This window comes from Leuciscus leuciscus (assembly GCF_965113295.1).
Source record: "Leuciscus leuciscus genome assembly, chromosome: 16".
Lineage (NCBI taxonomy): Eukaryota > Metazoa > Chordata > Actinopteri > Cypriniformes > Leuciscidae > Leuciscus > Leuciscus leuciscus.
In genome coordinates, this window is record NC_138740.1 from 38,615,981 (window position 1) to 38,634,488 (window position 18,508).

An 18,508-nucleotide genomic window follows, 5' to 3' on the forward strand; every position below is an offset into this window, starting at 1 on the left:
AGGGGGCGCGTAGATCTAGGCTATGTACGGAACGTTTTTTTGTTGTTGTTAAGCGGAAAATATATTACTTTCAAATATATGCATTTATAGTGTGTAGCCTATATAAACAAATATTTATTTTATAATGACATAATTATACATATACATGTACATTTATATGTTTTAAATATAATTATGATTACTGTAGGCTAATATATGTAGGGCATTCAGTTACTTTTGAAAGGACAAAAATAAGGTGTCCGTGTATTTCATTAGACTTTAACTTTGCCAGCTATAAAACAAATCTAGCATTTCCTCACGTTTTACCACTGATTTTTAGTGACAGTCGATATGCATGGGCCACTGGCGATGACAGTCCCCCCCCCCCCCCCCCTTCCTTCTCCCCTGCCTTCTCCCCTGCCGTGCCACACCACACCCACTCCCCTCCCTTCTTCTCACAGCCATCCACGCCCATTTAAGTTGCATTTTTCAAAAAGATTGTGAGCTAGACTTGAGCTGAAAGAGGGGGGTTTCATGACCCTTTAAACACACAGTGTAAATGCACACTCATTTGAGTCATTCTATTATTATCAACGTTTGGGAAGAGAAGCGGATTTTTTACGCGGGTGGGTGAGAAAAACACTGATATTATGGATTCGGACGGCACTAAAATCACCGACTCACCCCTGTAAATGTTTAAAATACCGGACGAGCCCATGATAAACAATATCAGCGTCCGAATAGGACTTAACTGACAGTAGCCTATGCTTTCACTGGCCTTTAAAAGCACTTTTTAATTAAATTAATAATATTGTATAATAATATAATAAAAAATCTAACAACAATCAGTGTAATGACAATTTTATTCTTTGCATGAAACAACTTGAATTAGCCTAACTGAACACTGTCTGTGTGTATTAAAACTTCAGAGTTATATTCGTGTAGACCTGCAACAGTGATAAGGTAAAGCTAAGAGTGGTCCAGACCAACCTTACGAACGTATGACTAACAGAAGGTATACTTAACTAAGAACGTTTTGGGAAACATTTATTAACGATAAGGTACAGCTTAAGGTGTAACGTATGTAACTTAAGGTGTTCCAGGCAACCTGTAACCCGTGTTTTTCCAACCTTATACCCGTGAAAGTGCACTGGAACGGCAGTCAAACCCGTGACTTCCCACCTGTGAACTCGATCGATGTACTCCCAGTTACGAGCTCTGACGTCACATAGCCCGCGAAACCATACAAAACAACAATGGCAGCCCCTACGGATGCAGTGTTTCTGCAGGCGATACACGGTGAGACGCTATTCTAGCGTTAACTAGTTTTCAGTCCATTGAGTGCAAGGACACATTAATACCAAATACATTTCCAAATATACAAATAAAGTAAAATAAAAGGTATAACAGCTTATCTTGCCTTATGCGCCGTTTTTCCTCCTCCGTTTCCCTCAAATAAACAAGGAGTAAGCACCTTTGGCGACAGAAATTATTACAAATGCGCATAAGCCCCGTAAGGTCCGCCATGCTGGTTTGTTTACATCTAGCTACCACAATTCCTGGCGCTCAGGTAGTTTGGCGTGACTGGCCTGGAACGCTACAAAGTCGTGAGTTGTGGTTTGAAGTCGTGATTTACGTGCTCAAAAACCTGCCTGGAACGCAGCATTAAGAACGATGTAGCGTTAAGAAGGTTTCGGGAAACCCAGCCTTGAAAATCTGTATTGGACAACATTCTTTAATAATTCTCAGAGAAATTATTGCAAGACAGAATGACATACCACACTTAAAATATATATATATATACAGTGAGGAAAATAAGTATTTGAACACCCTGCTATTTTGCAAGTTCTCCCACTTAGAAATCATGGAGGGGTCTGAAATTGTCATCGTAGGTGCATGTCCACTGTGAGAGACATAATCTAAATTTAAAAAATCCAGAAATCACAATATATGATTTAACTATTTATTTGTATGATACAGCTGCAAATAAGTATTTGAACACCTGTCTATCAGCTAGAATTCTGACCCTCCAAGACCTGTTATTCTGCCTTTAAAATGTCCACCTCCACTCCATTTATTATCCTAAATTAGATGCACCTGTTTGAGGTCGTTAGCTGCATAAAGACACCTGTCCACCCCATACAATCAGTAAGAATCCAACTACTAACATGGCCAAGACCAAAGAGCTGTCCAAAGACACTAGAGACAAAATTGTACAGCTCCACAAGGCTGGAAAGGGCTACGGGGAAATTGCCAAGCAGCTTGGTGAAAAAAGGTCCACTGTTGGAGCAATCATTAGAAAATGGAAGAAGCTAAACATGACTGTCAATCTCTCTCGGACTGGGGCTCCATGCAGGATCTCACCTCGTGGGGTCTCAATGATCCTAAGAAAGGTGAGAAATCAGCCCAGAACTACACGGGAGGAGCTGGTCAATGACCTGAAAAGAGCTGGCACCACCGTTTCCAAGGTTACTGTTGGTAATACACTAAGACGTCATGGTTTGAAATCATGCATGGCACGGAAGGTTCCCCTGCTTAAACCAGCACATGTCAAGGCACGTCTTAAGTTTGCCAATGACCATTTGGATGATCCAGAGGAGTCATGGGAGAAAGTCATGTGGTCAGATGAGACCAAAATAGAACTTTTTGGTCATAATTCCATTAAACGTGTTTGGAGGAAGAAGAATGATGAGTACCATCCCAAGAACACCATCCCTACTGTGAAGCATGGGGGTGGTAGCATCATGCTTTGGGGGTGTTTTTCTGCACATGGGACAGGGCGACTGCACTGTATTAAGGAGAGGATGACCGGGGCCATGTATTGTGAGATTTTGGGGAACAACCTCCTTCCCTCAGTTAGAGCATTGAAGATGGGTCGAGGCTGGGTCTTCCAACATGACAATGACCCGAAGCACACAGCCAGGATAACCAAGGAGTGGCTCTGTAAGAAGCATATCAAGGTTCTGGCGTGGCCTAGCCAGTCTCCAGACCTAAACCCAATAGAGAATCTTTGGAGGGACCTCAAACTCCGTGTTTCTCAGCGACAGAAACCTGACTGATCTAGAGAAGATCTGTGTGGAGGAGTGGGCCAAAATCCCTCCTGCAGTGTGTGCAAACCTGGTGAAAAACTACAGGAAACGTTTGACCTCTGTAATTGCAAACAAAGGCTACTGTACCAAATATTAACATTGATTTTCTCAGGTGTTCAAATACTTATCTGCAGCTGTATCATACAAATAAATAGTTAAAAAATCATACATTGTGATTTCTGGATTTTTTTTTTTTTAGATTATGTCTCACAGTGGACATGCACCTACGATGACAATTTCAGACCCCTCCATGATTTCTAAGTGGGAGAACTTGCAAAATAGCAGGGTGTTCAAATACTTATTTTCCTCATAATATATATATATATATATATATATATATAAAAAATATACACACACATACTAAAACGCTTGTTTGAGTTTATTTTCATGTTGCACTCACTCTTTTGATGGACAAAGATGAGTCAGAGTGAGAAAAGAGCGAAAAGAGGAACATGTTCAGGGCTAAATTTCAGCAGCACATCACTCTCTCACACACACACACACACACACACACACACACACACACACACACACACACACACACACACACACACACACACACACACACACACACACACACACACACACACACACACACACACACACACACACACACACACACACACACACACACACACACACACACACACACACACACACACACACACACACACACACACACACACACACACACACACACACACACACACACCTGTATGAATCTGTTATGACTGACATGAGCTCTCTGATGATATCGAGAGATTATAGAAGACATTTTACTGGGTTGTTCTGAAAAGTCAGTCAGTAAAGATTAGTGTTTCATTACCCATATTCAATTACTGTATACATCTGAAAACATGACTCTTCTGGCAGAAAACAATGAAAAAATAAATAAATGTCTAACATTTAAAAGACAATCAGACTCTGCTTTGACATTTCAATGAAATGGGTGTTAATTTATGGAACAATTTGAAAATTTCACTCTAAAACTCCCAAGCATTTGCACTAAAGTCCAGCATGTCTTTCTAGTCTTAAAACTGTGGCATGTATGATCTCAGACAAACTCTCTTCCACAAATGTCCTGTACAGAAGAAGAGGATGATATCTGAGATATTATGAGAGATGACACATCTGAGCTCTGACTGAACACATGAAGACAGGAGAAGTGGAGCTTTAGAGGTTTAGAGACACACAGTTCAGTGGATCAGTGTCTCTCTCTACTGGAGATATTCAGTATTACAGCAACATATGATCTTCATATCACACTTTATAAGACATGTCTGCTACAGTTTACTTCACTGCAACTTTTACATAAAGTGAGTTCCTGGAGTAACTTTACATTTTGATCAGCCTCAATATTGTGATGAAATTAAAACATTATTAAAAAATGTCCTTAGATGAACTCTTAGCGCTAATAAAGAGATGTGGTTTAATTATCAGAGAAATTGATTTCACACATTATTATTTGCTGAATTATGTTATGAAAAACAAGAAATGTAAGTTTGCAACTGAAACAATGACTAGTTTGTGAGTGAATAAAAAAAATAAAAATAAAAATAAAAAACTCTTAAGAACATGTCCAAGTTATAATTTACCCCAAAATAAATATAAAGGGTTATTTCTTGCATTTACTTTTTTTTTTAACACGCATATATAAAACATAATTTATTCGGTCGCACCCACCGCTTGTATAGATTTTTTAGCCGGTGGTAAGTCTCTGTTGGCGACTCTGCAGCTGGGACTGTAGACGATCGGAAGCGCTGGCGGTAGGTCTCTGGAGATATATTGAACTTCTCCAGCAGTGCTTCCCTCAGATCAGTGTAGACCTCAGCTTCCTCCTCGTCCATTGCCAGGTATGTTTCCAATGCTCGCCCTGTCAGCAACGGGACCAGACGGTAGCTCCACTCCTCCTCGGGCCACCTCCAGGTCCTGGCCAGACGCTCGAACCGCCGAAGATAATTCTCGATGTCTTCCCCCTCCTGGAAGCTCGGCATCTTCGGATCAGCCCACTGCCTTGGCTCTCTCGGTGCTGCGGCATTCAGGGAGTCTTGGAAATAGACTGGTCTGTGTCTTGTGGATACCTTCGGTGCTGGCATTGGTAGCTCCATTCGTTCGCTCTCCGCGTCAAGTGAGGTCTCAGCTGGACGAATCGACTGCATGATGGACTCACGAAGACCGCGGAGCTCCTGCAGATACCGCTCCTCTCTCTGCTCTTGAGTGTTGAGAAATCTGCGCATCATGGAAACCATACGCTCGTCAGCTGTAGCGTCAGGAGTGATTGACTTGGTTGGTTGTGGACTGGACTTTGGTGAGATTCTGGGAAGACTCGTGGCTCCCTCCTCATCCTCCGTATTCTCACCAGAATTCCAGATCTCCTCCTCCTCTGACGCTGCCTTCTCTGTGGATCGTAAACCCACCCTGGATTTTCTACCTCTCGGCGCTGCCTTGCGAGTCGTCATCCCACTGCTGCCACCAAATGTGATGAAGACGAGCCTACCAGCTCATCTTTGGGGTAGAATGTGAGTCCGTATATGGATGTAAAAGGATGGCGCACTCGCAGAAGCACTTCGTGCAAGGTGGAATTTATTTACAGTGCCAATAAGAAGACCATCCACAGTGAAGTATATGTAGAGGTGCACCCAAAAAGAAAAGAAAAAAACCCCTCTAAAAATACAACAACAACAAACAAAAACAAAAAAAAGACAAGGTTTGGCCTTGGCTTAAATAGGCCAAACTCCGCCCCTTTTTGGGACACACCAATTCCCGAAACATATAACAATTAATACACATACAAATACTTCATCAATTTGATTATCCATTCCCAATATATTATATATATTAATAATACACATATACCCAAATAAAACACATAATACATTCACACATAATACACTTAACACATAATTTTTCCATTTGACTACACACCTATTCACACTAGACAATGGTTTCGTCCGCTTCCGGTTTCGATGCGCCGACGCGACCCCGCCATGACGTCATAAACGGCCGCCGCTCGATCATTCGGTTCGGCCGATGGCGCTGGTAGACTGACTACGCCCACACCAGTGGTTTAGTCTACTTGATACGCAGGTATACGCCGTATACCCACTAGAAAAGGCCAAGGATTTCCATATACCCACTTAAAAAAAGCGTGAGGATACGTAACAACTTCGTTTTGTGTCAGAACTTTCACACTTTCATTCATAAATTCACCCCGTCTGTGTTTGCGAAGCGACACGGATAGAATCGCGGAATCCAGTCACGGAATTTAGCTATTTTTGAATGAATAAATCAAAAGTAGGGCTGTACAATCAAATCTCGATATGGACTAGTGTCTGTGAATATTAAAGTTAAAAGAGACTGCAATTGTTCTACGCGTCTCTGGGAATGAGCGCTCAATGTGTGCCACACACACACACACACACACACACACACACACACACACAAATGTCTGGTTCACTATCTTTGTGGGGACTCTCCATAGACTTAATGGTTTTTATACAGTACAAACTGTATATTCTGTCCCCTTACACTAACCCTACCCCTAAACCTACCCATCACAGAACACTTTCTGCATTTTTACATTTTCAAAAAAATATAATTTAGTATGTTTATTTACCCATTCCCCTCATGGGGACCGCTGGCTGGTCCCCACAATGGAGGTGATCTCAGGTTTTACTATCCTTGTGGGGACATTTGGTTCCCACAATGTAATATAAATCAAACGCACACGCACACGCACACGCACACACACACACACACACACACACACACACACACACACACGTGACTCACGCTCGTGGTGTTTTCGGCATTTCACTGTGTTGAGACATGATGTAGGCTACATATGTGCACTTCATCGCAGAGCTGCTATGAAAGTCACTTCACGAGAATTTCACAATTTCATTTAATAAAACTATCGTCATTCATTCGTTTCATATACACACAGAAACTATAATGTCTTTACGACAACCTGTCAAAATAAAAGTTAGGTATAACTTGAAGAAATTATAACAGAAATATATTACTATTGCACAGCAGAGTATACTTCAAGTAGGCCTAATAATAATAATAATAATAATAATAGTAGTTTATTAAAACACAGAAACTCAAATGTGTACAACCCACCAAAATAAAAGTTCGGTCCAACTCAAAGAAATTAGAAAGAAATTGCACAGTAAAATGTATTTTAAAATAATAATACTAATAATACAATCTATTAAAACGTTATTTTAAGGGAATATCACAAAGTTTTTCAACAGTAAACAATAACACATTTTTTTCTTCAAAAACACCATTCCTAAAAGCAAATTTGTATTTGTATAATGATGGGGGAAAAAATGGGGGGGGGGGGGGGGTTATACTGTTGAATTACAGTATACTCACTACAAAAAACTAGACTACACCACTGGCCCACACAGACAAACAACACGAACGAAACAACCAGACAGTGCAATGTAAGTGTATGAAATGACCAGTGAATGAATATGGAAGGGAGAGTGGAGAAATGGATGAATGTCCACGTCTATGGCAGGGAGGAACGAGATGTTGATGAATGAGGTCAGTATGTATGTGCATGCGTGTATGTGTTTGTGCCAGTGCTGCTTCCCCAGCGGTGGCAGCTAATGTGACTTTATCACATACTGATATTTATTGTACTATCTTTATTTAGAAAAAAAAAATGCTTAATTTTCATGCAAAATCTAATTTACATTTTTTGGGGGGATTTGGGGTGGATTAAACCTGCCATGTTTTCCTGAGACTGATCTCTGTGTTTATGAATCCATATCTCACACTATCCTGTATATACTGTGATGATGAATGACTGCAGTGTTTGTCATATCTCAGTGTTTATGATGAGCTGTTCTTCAGTGTTTTTATGATCATGTGTGACGGTGGATCAGTGTTCAGTGTTTAGTCTCCTACTGATGAACACAGACACTATTATCCAATTAATAAATCATTACTAGCCTTTTTTACAGTCATTGATTAATTATAACTTCAATTTAGAACAGTATTCTTCTAAATATTATATTTTAGAATTCACTTTGTGTTGTAACCTATAAAATATAAGTCTACTGTACATATTAATAAACATTATATTTTATAAATCCTAATGTCCTCTTTATTACCTTTTAATATTTTTGACATTGAATCATAAGTGATGTTTTGAAGCTGCTGTAAATGCCTTTCAAACACACACACACACACACACACACACACACACACACACACACACACACACACACACACACACACACACACACACACACACACACACTTCACCCAACAAACACACGGTATCACTAATAAAAAAAACAACACAAACAACAGGAGCATTATACAATATTTTCTGCTGTTCATAAGTTACATTGTCCATGTTTACATTAAAGTATAAAAAATATTTCTGAAATATTTCTATATTCCCTGTTGTATAGATGTTGATGAACTGAAATATGATTATCTGTGTAAGTTTCATCTAACTGTTTTGATAGTATTTGATATTTTAGATTCAGAATATCTTTCATTACAATATTACTGTAAAGTAAACATTGTGGCACATTTCTGTCTTATGCATTATGTTATTGAGAAAATAATTAATGTAATTTAAATGATTGTGCCAAAGCAAAGATAAGTGATCCTCAGTTTAGCTCACAGAGACTGACTGACCAGAGTACTGAGAAATGTGTTCAAGCGATTGTAAAAACTGTATTCAAGACATGGAAGATGAAAGTGTGTTACTGTGTGTGACCACTAGATGCTGCAACTAGATGTTCACAGCAAACTCAAAAGCCTTTAGTTCAGATCAGAGACAGTATGAGGAGAAATATATGGGGCGCCGTTTGTAAAGCGGCTCACGCTGAAAATAACAGCAACATTTTGTCACATTTAGCTTCAAACAATGTTTAAAAAACTGGTATGAATTTTTGACGGTCACTTTTTACCACATTTACAACAATATTTGTCAACTTAGAGATATTTTAAATAGTTAAATCTAAATATTAAATGTTACACCTAAATGCTAAATCTAAATCTAAATGTTAAATCTAAATCTAAATGTTAAATCTAAATCTAAATGTTAAATCTAAATGTTAAATCTAAATCTAAATGTTAAATCTAAATCTAAATGTTAAATCTAAATGTTAAATCTAAATCTAAATATTAAATCTAAATCTAAATGTTAAATCTAAATGTTAAATCTAAATCTAAATGTTAAATCTAAATCTAAATGTTAAATCTAAATGTTAAATCTAAATCTAAATGTTAAATCTAAATCTAAATGTTAAATCTAAATCTAAATCTAAATCTAAATGTTAAATCTAAATGTTAAATCTAAATCTAAATGTTAAATCTAAATCTAAATCTAAATGTTAAATCTAAATGTTAAATCTAAATCTAAATATTAAATCTAAATCTAAATGTTAAATCTAAATGTTAAATCTAAATCTAAATGTTAAATCTAAATCTAAATGTTAAATCAAATTTTAAATCTAAATCTAAATGTTAAATCTAAATCTAAATGTTAAATCTAAATCTAAATGTTAAATCTAAATGTTAAATCTAAATCTAAATGTTGAATCTAAATGTTTCGGGTGAAACTAAATATTTAACTAATATGCAAATTCAAAATGCCGGTAACCGGAAGTGCCAAAATAAAAGCTCGAGTGTGTGTTTATAGCATGGTTTATAGTGTCAAATAACGAATAAAAACCATCTCATAATAATAACTATAATATAACGATAATAACTACCTAAAATAATAAACACGTTTGGAGAAACTGTAGAGTTTCGTGATGAGAGTGATGACATGACATTCAGTTAAAGTGAGCCCCCTCGTGGCTGGCTATTATGGCTGCAGGTCATAAGTCCCGCACTTTTCCTAAAAGTGACACTAGCCTACTCTTCAAATACAGTTTCTCCAAACGTGTTTATTATTTTAGGTATAGTTATCACGATAATCCATGTCCAAGAGTCCATTTCCTCGGATGAGATGGTTTTTATTCGTTATTTGACACTATAAACCATGCTATAAACACACACTGACCTCCTCGAGCTTTTATTTTGCCACTTCCGGTTAACGGCATTTTGATTTTGCATATTAGTTAAATATTTAGTTTCACCCGAAACATTTAGATTCAAACTGTTTGAGATTTAGATTTAGATTTAACATTTAGATTTAGATTTAACATTTATATTTATATTTAACATTTATATTTAGATTCAACATTTAGATTTAGATTTAACATTTATATTTAACATTTAGATTTATATTTAACATTTAGATTTAGATTAAAAATTGATATTTAACATTTATATTTATATTTAACATTTATATTTATATTTAACATTTAGATTTAGATTTAACATTTATATTTATATTTAACATGTATATTTATATTTAACATTTATATTTAGATTTAACATTTAGATTTAGATTTAACATTTAGATTTAGATTTAACATTTAGATTTAGATTAAAAATTGATATTTAACATTTAGATTTAGATTTAACATTTAGATTTAGATTTAACATTTAGATTTAGATTTAACATTTAGATTTAGATTTAACATTTAGATTTAGATTTAACATTTAGATTTAGATTTAACATTTAGATTTAGATTTAACATTTAGATTTAGATTAAAAATTTATATTTAACATTTATATTTATATTTAACATTTATATTTATATTTATATTTATATTTAACATTTATATTTATATTTAACATTTATATTTATATTTATATTTATATTTAACATTTATATTTATATTTAACATTTATATTTATATTTATATTTAACATTTATATTTATATTTAACATTTATATTTATATTTAACATTTATATTTATATTTATATTTATATTTAACATTTATATTTATATTTAACATTTATATTTATATTTAACATTTATATTTATATTTATATTTATATTTAACATTTATATTTATATTTAACATTTATATTTATATTTATATTTATATTTAACATTTATATTTATATTTAACATTTATATTTATATTTATATTTAACATTTATATTTATATTTAACATTTATATTTATATTTAACATTTATATTTATATTTATATTTAACATTTATATTTATATTTAACATTTAGATTTATATTTAACATTTAGATTTATATTTATATTTAACATTTAGATTTATATTTAACATTTATATTTATATTTAACATTTAGATTTATATTTAAAATTTATATTTATATTTATATTTAACATTTATATTTATATTTATATTCATATTTAACATTTAGATTTAGATTTAACATTTAGATTTATATTTAAAATTTATATTTAACATTTATATTTATATTTAACATTTATATTTAGATTCAACATTTAGATTTAACATTTAGATTTAGATTTAACATTTAGATTTAACATTTAGATTTAACATTTAGATTTAGATTTAACATTTAGATTTAACATTTAGATTTAGATTTAACATTTAGATTTAGATTTAACATTTAAGTGTAACATTTAATATTTAGATTTAACTATTTAAAATATCTCTAAGTTGACAAATATTGTTGTAAATGTGGTAAAAAGTGACCGTCAAAAATTCATACCAGTTAAATACAACATAGTTTGAAGCTAAATGTGACAAAATGTTGCTGTTATTTTCAGCATGAGACACTTTACAAACGGCGCCCCATAGTAATATAGATCTGATATGAAGATGAAGATGAGGAATCTAGTGAATTTAGGAGGTCGGGGAAACACCTTGAACTCTTCATCATGTTGCAGATCAGTGTGTGTGTGTGTGTGTGTGTGTGTGTGTGTGTGTGTGTGTGTGTGTGTGTGTGTGTGTGTGTTGCTGATCAGTGTGTGTGTGTGTGTGTGTGTGTGTGTGTGTGTGTGTGTGTGTTGCTGATCAGTGTGTGTGTGTGTGTGTGTGTGTGTGTGTGTGTGTGTGTGTGTGTTGCTGATCAGTGTGTGTGTGTGTGTGTGTGTGTGTGTGTGTGTGTGTGTGTGTGTGTGTGTGTGTGTGTGTGTGTGTGTGTGTGTGCTGTGCAATAGTAATATATTTCTGTTATAATTTCTTCAAGTTATACCTAACTTTTATTTTGACAGGTTGTCGTAAAGACATTATAGTTTCTGTGTGTATATGAAACGAATGAATGACGATAGTTTTATTAAATGAAATTGTGAAATTCTCGTGAAGTGACTTTCATAGCAGCTCTGCGATGAAGTGCACATATGTAGCCTACATCATGTCTCAACACAGTGAAATGCCGAAAACACCACGAGCGTGAGTCACGTGTGTGTGTGTGTGTGTGTCGTGTGTGTGTGTCGTGTGTGTGTGGCGCTTTATCTTGCTATAAGATCCACTTCCACCTGTGAACACAATGCTGTTGCTCCGGCCTCTGAATACCTCAGATCACAGTCTAACTGAGCGTCTGTAAGAAGTGCTGGACATCATGATCCACAGCTCCACCTGACAACCTGAAGCTCTGCAGGATCTGAGGATCTGAGGATCTGAGGATCTGCTGCTCACGTGTGAGCTACAAGCTTGTTAATCGATAGTATTTGCTTCTGTTGAAGCTGTTAGCCTGCATTATTTCAACTTAGTTTTAAAATAATTGTTTAACATAAATACCGTATACATACATATATATATATATATATATATATATATATACACACACACACACATATATACAGTATATATATATATATGTGTGTGTGTGTGTGTGTGTGTGCTTCAAAATCTTCATGGTATTGCAATTCTTTCCCTCTCTAAAGCTGTTAAAACATTTTTTGACTTTGATTTTCAAATAGTATTGTTTTGCTTCAAATCAAAGTTTGAAATGTTATGAATCACCTGGTTACTGGTTGGTTTGGTTCACAGCATATAAGTCTTTAATTGAGATGTTTAAAAAAAAAAAAAAAATCCTATGGGAAAGATCAATAGTAAAAACACTTGCAGCACTAACACAGCTGTTGTGCTCTATTAAATATATATTTACCATTAAGTATATACAAATACATGACATTTTTACATTATAATATAATGATATGCTACTCATCTTTGAGAGTGAGGGCACCCCCTGGTGTTTCGGGTCTATATGCTCCTTGCGTGCAGAAGGATCAGAGTAACCGCCTTGTATTATGAGCTTTTACACGCACTGATGTTCAGGAATGCCACGAAACATATGATATGGTATGAGCTTTTGTATACCAGCGTACAGGAGTGTTACTGTAAAAGTATTTCATCTGGTTTGAGCTTACATACTAGTGTGCATGAGAAAGAGTTTTAAAGACTCTATGGATACTGGTATTCAGTTCACCACAACTGTATTCAGTTTATAAGCTGTCAGATTAGAGAGACCAAACACAGTTACATGAACAACATCCTCCTCATCATGTCTGTATTTAATATGTTTTAACAGCTTCTCAGTGAAGTTTCAACAGCAAAACAATTATGGAACAGAAATTTGCAAAAATGTTCAACAGAAACTGTAGTTTATGCATTTCATTATGGTTTTAGTGTGGTTTGTGTTCATTTTTTACTCATCAGATATTACAAAAATATGATGAAACTGGAATTTTAATTTATTTCACACAAAACTATTCTCCATGTTAAACTGAGTTGGCTGAGGAAAATCAGGCAATATTCCTAAAGCATAATGAATAATAAATAAATGCTGAAAAATCAAGAGAGCATGTATATTATGAAACTGCTGAGCGTAAGTAGGCGTGTCTTTAAGCATGAAAAACACAAAACATCAAATGATAAAACATTTCTGACCGGTTAACAATGCATTGTTCGGCTGAGTCTGTATATAGCCTAATCTATAGTCTGAATCAGTGCAGATAACGGCAACGTGCATATTTAATCATATTATAACTTTTTAAACAAACCTCATATTTTTGCCTGACCTTCTGTATGATCATAATATAACCATAATTCTATATTTTGACAAACAATATGTGAGCGCATGACCCATTACATTATGAGTGTTGCATGGAAATTGTCCAAAAAATATTTTCCTATTATTTTTAGAAAGCATTTTGAAAATCTGCTTTCAAATTTATTGAATATAATTTTTATTTTTTATTGAAGGTTTGAACATCCTAACACAGTTTTGGTTTCGTGTACTCGTGTGTATCTTACAAAGTCATAAAGTCTAACCCTACACCATGACCTGAGCACTATATTAAATATAAAGCCCCTGGATGATATATAGTCACCGATCATATAAAATGGAAGAGCTTGGAAAGCTGTCCAAAATAAAAACATTTTCTTGAAATGTTTCGATACTGTTCAAGAAGCTAACCTTACTCTAGCTAGTTCTAGTGGCATAAGGGGAGAGGATTGGCCGAAAGTTGTTTTTTCCACGTCAAACTCTTTCCCGGGAAATTTCACAGTAGGATAATTTCCTTCACTTTGTCTGTGATGAATACGTGGATAATAGGGCTGGGCGGATGGTATACATTTACATTTATTAATTTAGCTGACGCTTTTATCCAAAGCAACTTACAATTGCTATATATGTCAGAGGTCGCACGCCTCTGGAGCAACTAGGGGTTAAGTGTCTTGCTCAGGGACACATTAGTGTCTCACAGTGGATTCGAACCCGGGTCTCTCACACCAACGGCATGTGTCTTATCCATTGCGCCGCCACCACCACCACTTCTCGTATGAAAACAAGAAGTAGAAGGTGATAGTAGTGTATAGTGTAAATAGTAACTGTAGGCTATACGAAGCAAACATACATTTGGCCAATTCAGACAATGTTAGTAGGAACTTCTCTAGTGGAGAATTAACATTTTTGAGAAAAATAAAGAACATTTATAGATAAAAGCATTGTGCAAACAACAGGCACAGGTCTGTCCTCAGTGTCAAAAGAGGCGTGAGCTTCTGCACTCACGGTCTGCTTCCTTTCAGAGGTTATGAAGTAGAAGTATTGAAGTGTGGACTATCACACATCTCAACCTCCAGAGTCACAGTAAGCAGTGGAGATTCTCTCTTTCACCTCATCTCAAGGTAATTACACACATCTATCTAATTTTGAGCTGTGATGTTAGTGTACAGTATTAAGAATTATAGTGAAACTGAAAGATAAAGCTGTATTGTATAAGATTGATCACTAACACATGTAACATTTTACTCAGATTATCTATATTGTTTTCAATAGATGTTTGGAAAAACAAACACATTTAATACATGGCAGGATTATATCCAGACCATCACAAACTGCAAAAGAAGGACAAAACAAGAAAGAAAGAGAAAAATGTCAAGCAAACAGGACATGATACAACCTGATCAACCAAAGATTAAAGAGACACTAGTGAGACGGAAAAGCATTAATAGTGGGAAACCCAATTGTAAGTATTTATGATGTTCAATATCAAATATGTATTTCATCATCAGCAGAGTTTCATATTCTGTGTGAATGTGTAAAGTTAATTTATAACTCATTTCATATGACTTTAATCAGATATTCATGTTTGTCTTCCTCAGTTTCTGATAATGAGGGCAGATTTGAGGTAAGAGATGGTCTATAAAGAGATTAAATAGAAACTGTGTAGAAATGATGCACAAATCTCATGTTTTGTTTCTTTTTCTTTTTAGAACGCAGCAGTTCATTTCATCAAACTAGCAAAATATTCTTCATTTCTTGACTATACAATGAATGTATTATATCTCTTAAAGCAACACTAAGGAACATTTTTTATCTTAAAATAATGTTTCCAAAATGGTATCAGTGGTTCATCAAGTCGTAACAGGGTGAACGGCACTTCTGCAGTCGCTTTGCGGCCCTTTATCTGCTATAACCACACTATGCAAGTTTGCCGAACCGGGTCGCGTTTCTGTAGTTCGAATGAGACATAAGAAACTACAAATTTGACTTGCTTTACGTCAAGCGTTACAATAGTCATTATTTAGTTTTCCTTCGTTTCTGATGTCGCATACATCATGCTTTCATGAAATCATGCATCATACTCTACCTGTCTGTGGACATCGTTCATTCCAAAGCCAGAGCTGGATAAACAGTGAGTGTGTGTGCGACAGTAGCTGCCGGCGGAGACAGCGGTAATGGACAATTCCGCTCCCAATCTGTAGGAGGACCGAAGAGTTCCTTGGTGTTTCTTTAACAATATCTAATATGTATATATTTATAATATTACCAAGTTATGTAATATTAACTTAAAAAAAATGTCATAATTAAGACAGGTAGTGTTACAGTAAATAAGGTCCTGAGTTCTTTTGAATCACCAAATTTAAATATATATAAAAAAAAAAAAATATATATATATATATAAATAAAATAAATAATCAATACATTCACTTTTTTTTCCCCCTTTCATTTCTGTTCTGTATTATTTTTTTAAATAAAATGTGTTTTTTTATTGTGATTTTTGGATGTTTGTACATTGACAATAAATAATCTAATTATTTCTGTAAATTATGTTCTCACACGCACGCACACGCACACACACACACACACACACACAGATATACAAAAAAGTTAAGGAAGAGGAAAATAGGATGGATATAAATAGAGATATATACACACACACACACACACACACACACACACAGATATACAAAAAAGTTAAGGAAGAGGAAAATAGGATGGATATAAATAGAGATATATACACACACACACCTCCATCCTGTTTTCCGCTTCATTAACATTCTATATTTTTTACAGCAATGTTTTTTTGCCTCAGTAATCCAAATCCAAATGTCTTTCAAATACACCATTTAATAAAAAAAAATAAAAAAAAATACATAATAATAATAGTTATACAAATAATAACATTGTATTGTTAAGAGTTTGCAGTAGATTTTGGTCAATATGGTTTAGAATATCAATTGTATGAAATAAAGTTAGGGCACTATGATGTATTGTATATTTATAATTTTACAGTTTTTCTGAATTGATGAAGCATCTCAAAACCATCACCAACTTTCTCAAAACCTTAAACACAAAACCAAATCTTCAAACTACATTCAGAGAACCTCTGGCAAAGTCAAACAATTGCCTCAAAATCATTTTATCTGCTCAAAATCATACACACATTTTCACATCTACATGGATAGAAAAATGGAAAATAGCATCCGATGCATGGCCCCTCAGATTTTTGATTGCTTAAAATAAAATAATAAAATAAGAAATTGTTGATATGTTAGTCTAATTGATTGACCAATCAAAATACTGCGCGGTAAAATGCGGCTGTTTTCAAAATTGATTTGACGTGTTGTGCGTAACGCTGTCATCTTCGCGTGAGAGTTCATGCGGTGCCGGTGACAATGGCAGCATTGTGCAAAGTACAATATTACACACGAAAAGATGAGCGAGAAGGAGAAAATAAGCCATCTACATCTGAGCTTGCTTCAGCTTACTACAAGACGACAGCGAGTGAAGCGGCTAGGAGACAGAAACGCACATATTTCATCACAGGAATAGCGGTGAGACTTCACGACTCAGATCGGCACAATGCGCAATGACTTGTTTGCAATTGATGAACCGCCTTCACAACCCGTGCAGTTGTATATTATGAAGAGTTTGGTTTCAAAACGCGATAAATCCATTATGATTAATTTGAGTAATAATGTGTTTTCTTTACCAAGAGAGTGGAAAGATGAAAACCACAATTTTTTTGTTTCAAACTGTCACATAGCATATTTAGGTTATAATAACATAAAAATTTCAAATCCAGATTTCGATTTTCAAATATTTATTATAAAAAATGATTAGTTTCCACCCAAAATGCAATAAATTCATGACACTTTTTCTCCCAAAATGCAATATAAAAGTTATTTTTTCATATTTTAACTGTTGAAAATACACAACAAAGTAAGTTGATACATATGACAGGCTCTGAACTCGGTCAATACTAATCTTAAATAACTTACAGGCACTGGACTAAAAATAGCCGACATTAAATCACCATCGCTAAAAAATACCTCCTGAACTTTTTGGACGGCGTCGGCGATCAGCTGTAAAATGGCTTGGTCCTGGTAAATTGATATATATGTATGTGTGTGTGTGTGTGTGTGTGTGTGTGTGTGTGTGTGTGTGTGTGTGTGTGTATATATATATATATATATATATATATATATATATATATATATATATATATATGTGTGTGTGTGTGTGTGTGTGTGTGTGTGTGTGTGTGTGTATGTGTATATATATATATATATATATATATTAGTTGCCGTTGCCCCCTCATTTTAAGATGGGTCCCCCCAAAAATAAAATTCTGGCTACGCCCCTGGCTGGATCTGTTGCTCCTCGAAATGAAACTTCTAGAACTTCTGAGGTAAATGTTCCAGGATTACTATCAAGATAGTATTATTCCTCACAGCGTCGTAAAGTACATGACTCTGATAACTCGCTGTGTGTGTTATCCAGCTGATGTGACCCTATTGTCACACCTAATCCGTTTGAATAGCGCGC

At 34.8% G+C, this 18,508-nt stretch overlaps 1 protein-coding gene and 1 long non-coding RNA gene across 3 annotated transcripts in view; both read left to right on the forward strand.

Moving 5' to 3' along the window:
* Window positions 1-18,508, forward strand: part of LOC309476989 (uncharacterized protein) — a 423,389-nt gene that overhangs the window by 41,146 nt on the left and 363,735 nt on the right. The gene's annotated exons all lie outside the window — the stretch shown is intronic.
* LOC309476962 lies at window positions 14,799-16,454 on the forward strand. Its single transcript, XR_014198437.1, has 4 exons — window positions 14,799-15,081; window positions 15,233-15,422; window positions 15,559-15,584; window positions 15,670-16,454. It is a non-coding gene; the product is annotated as an uncharacterized lncRNA (long non-coding RNA).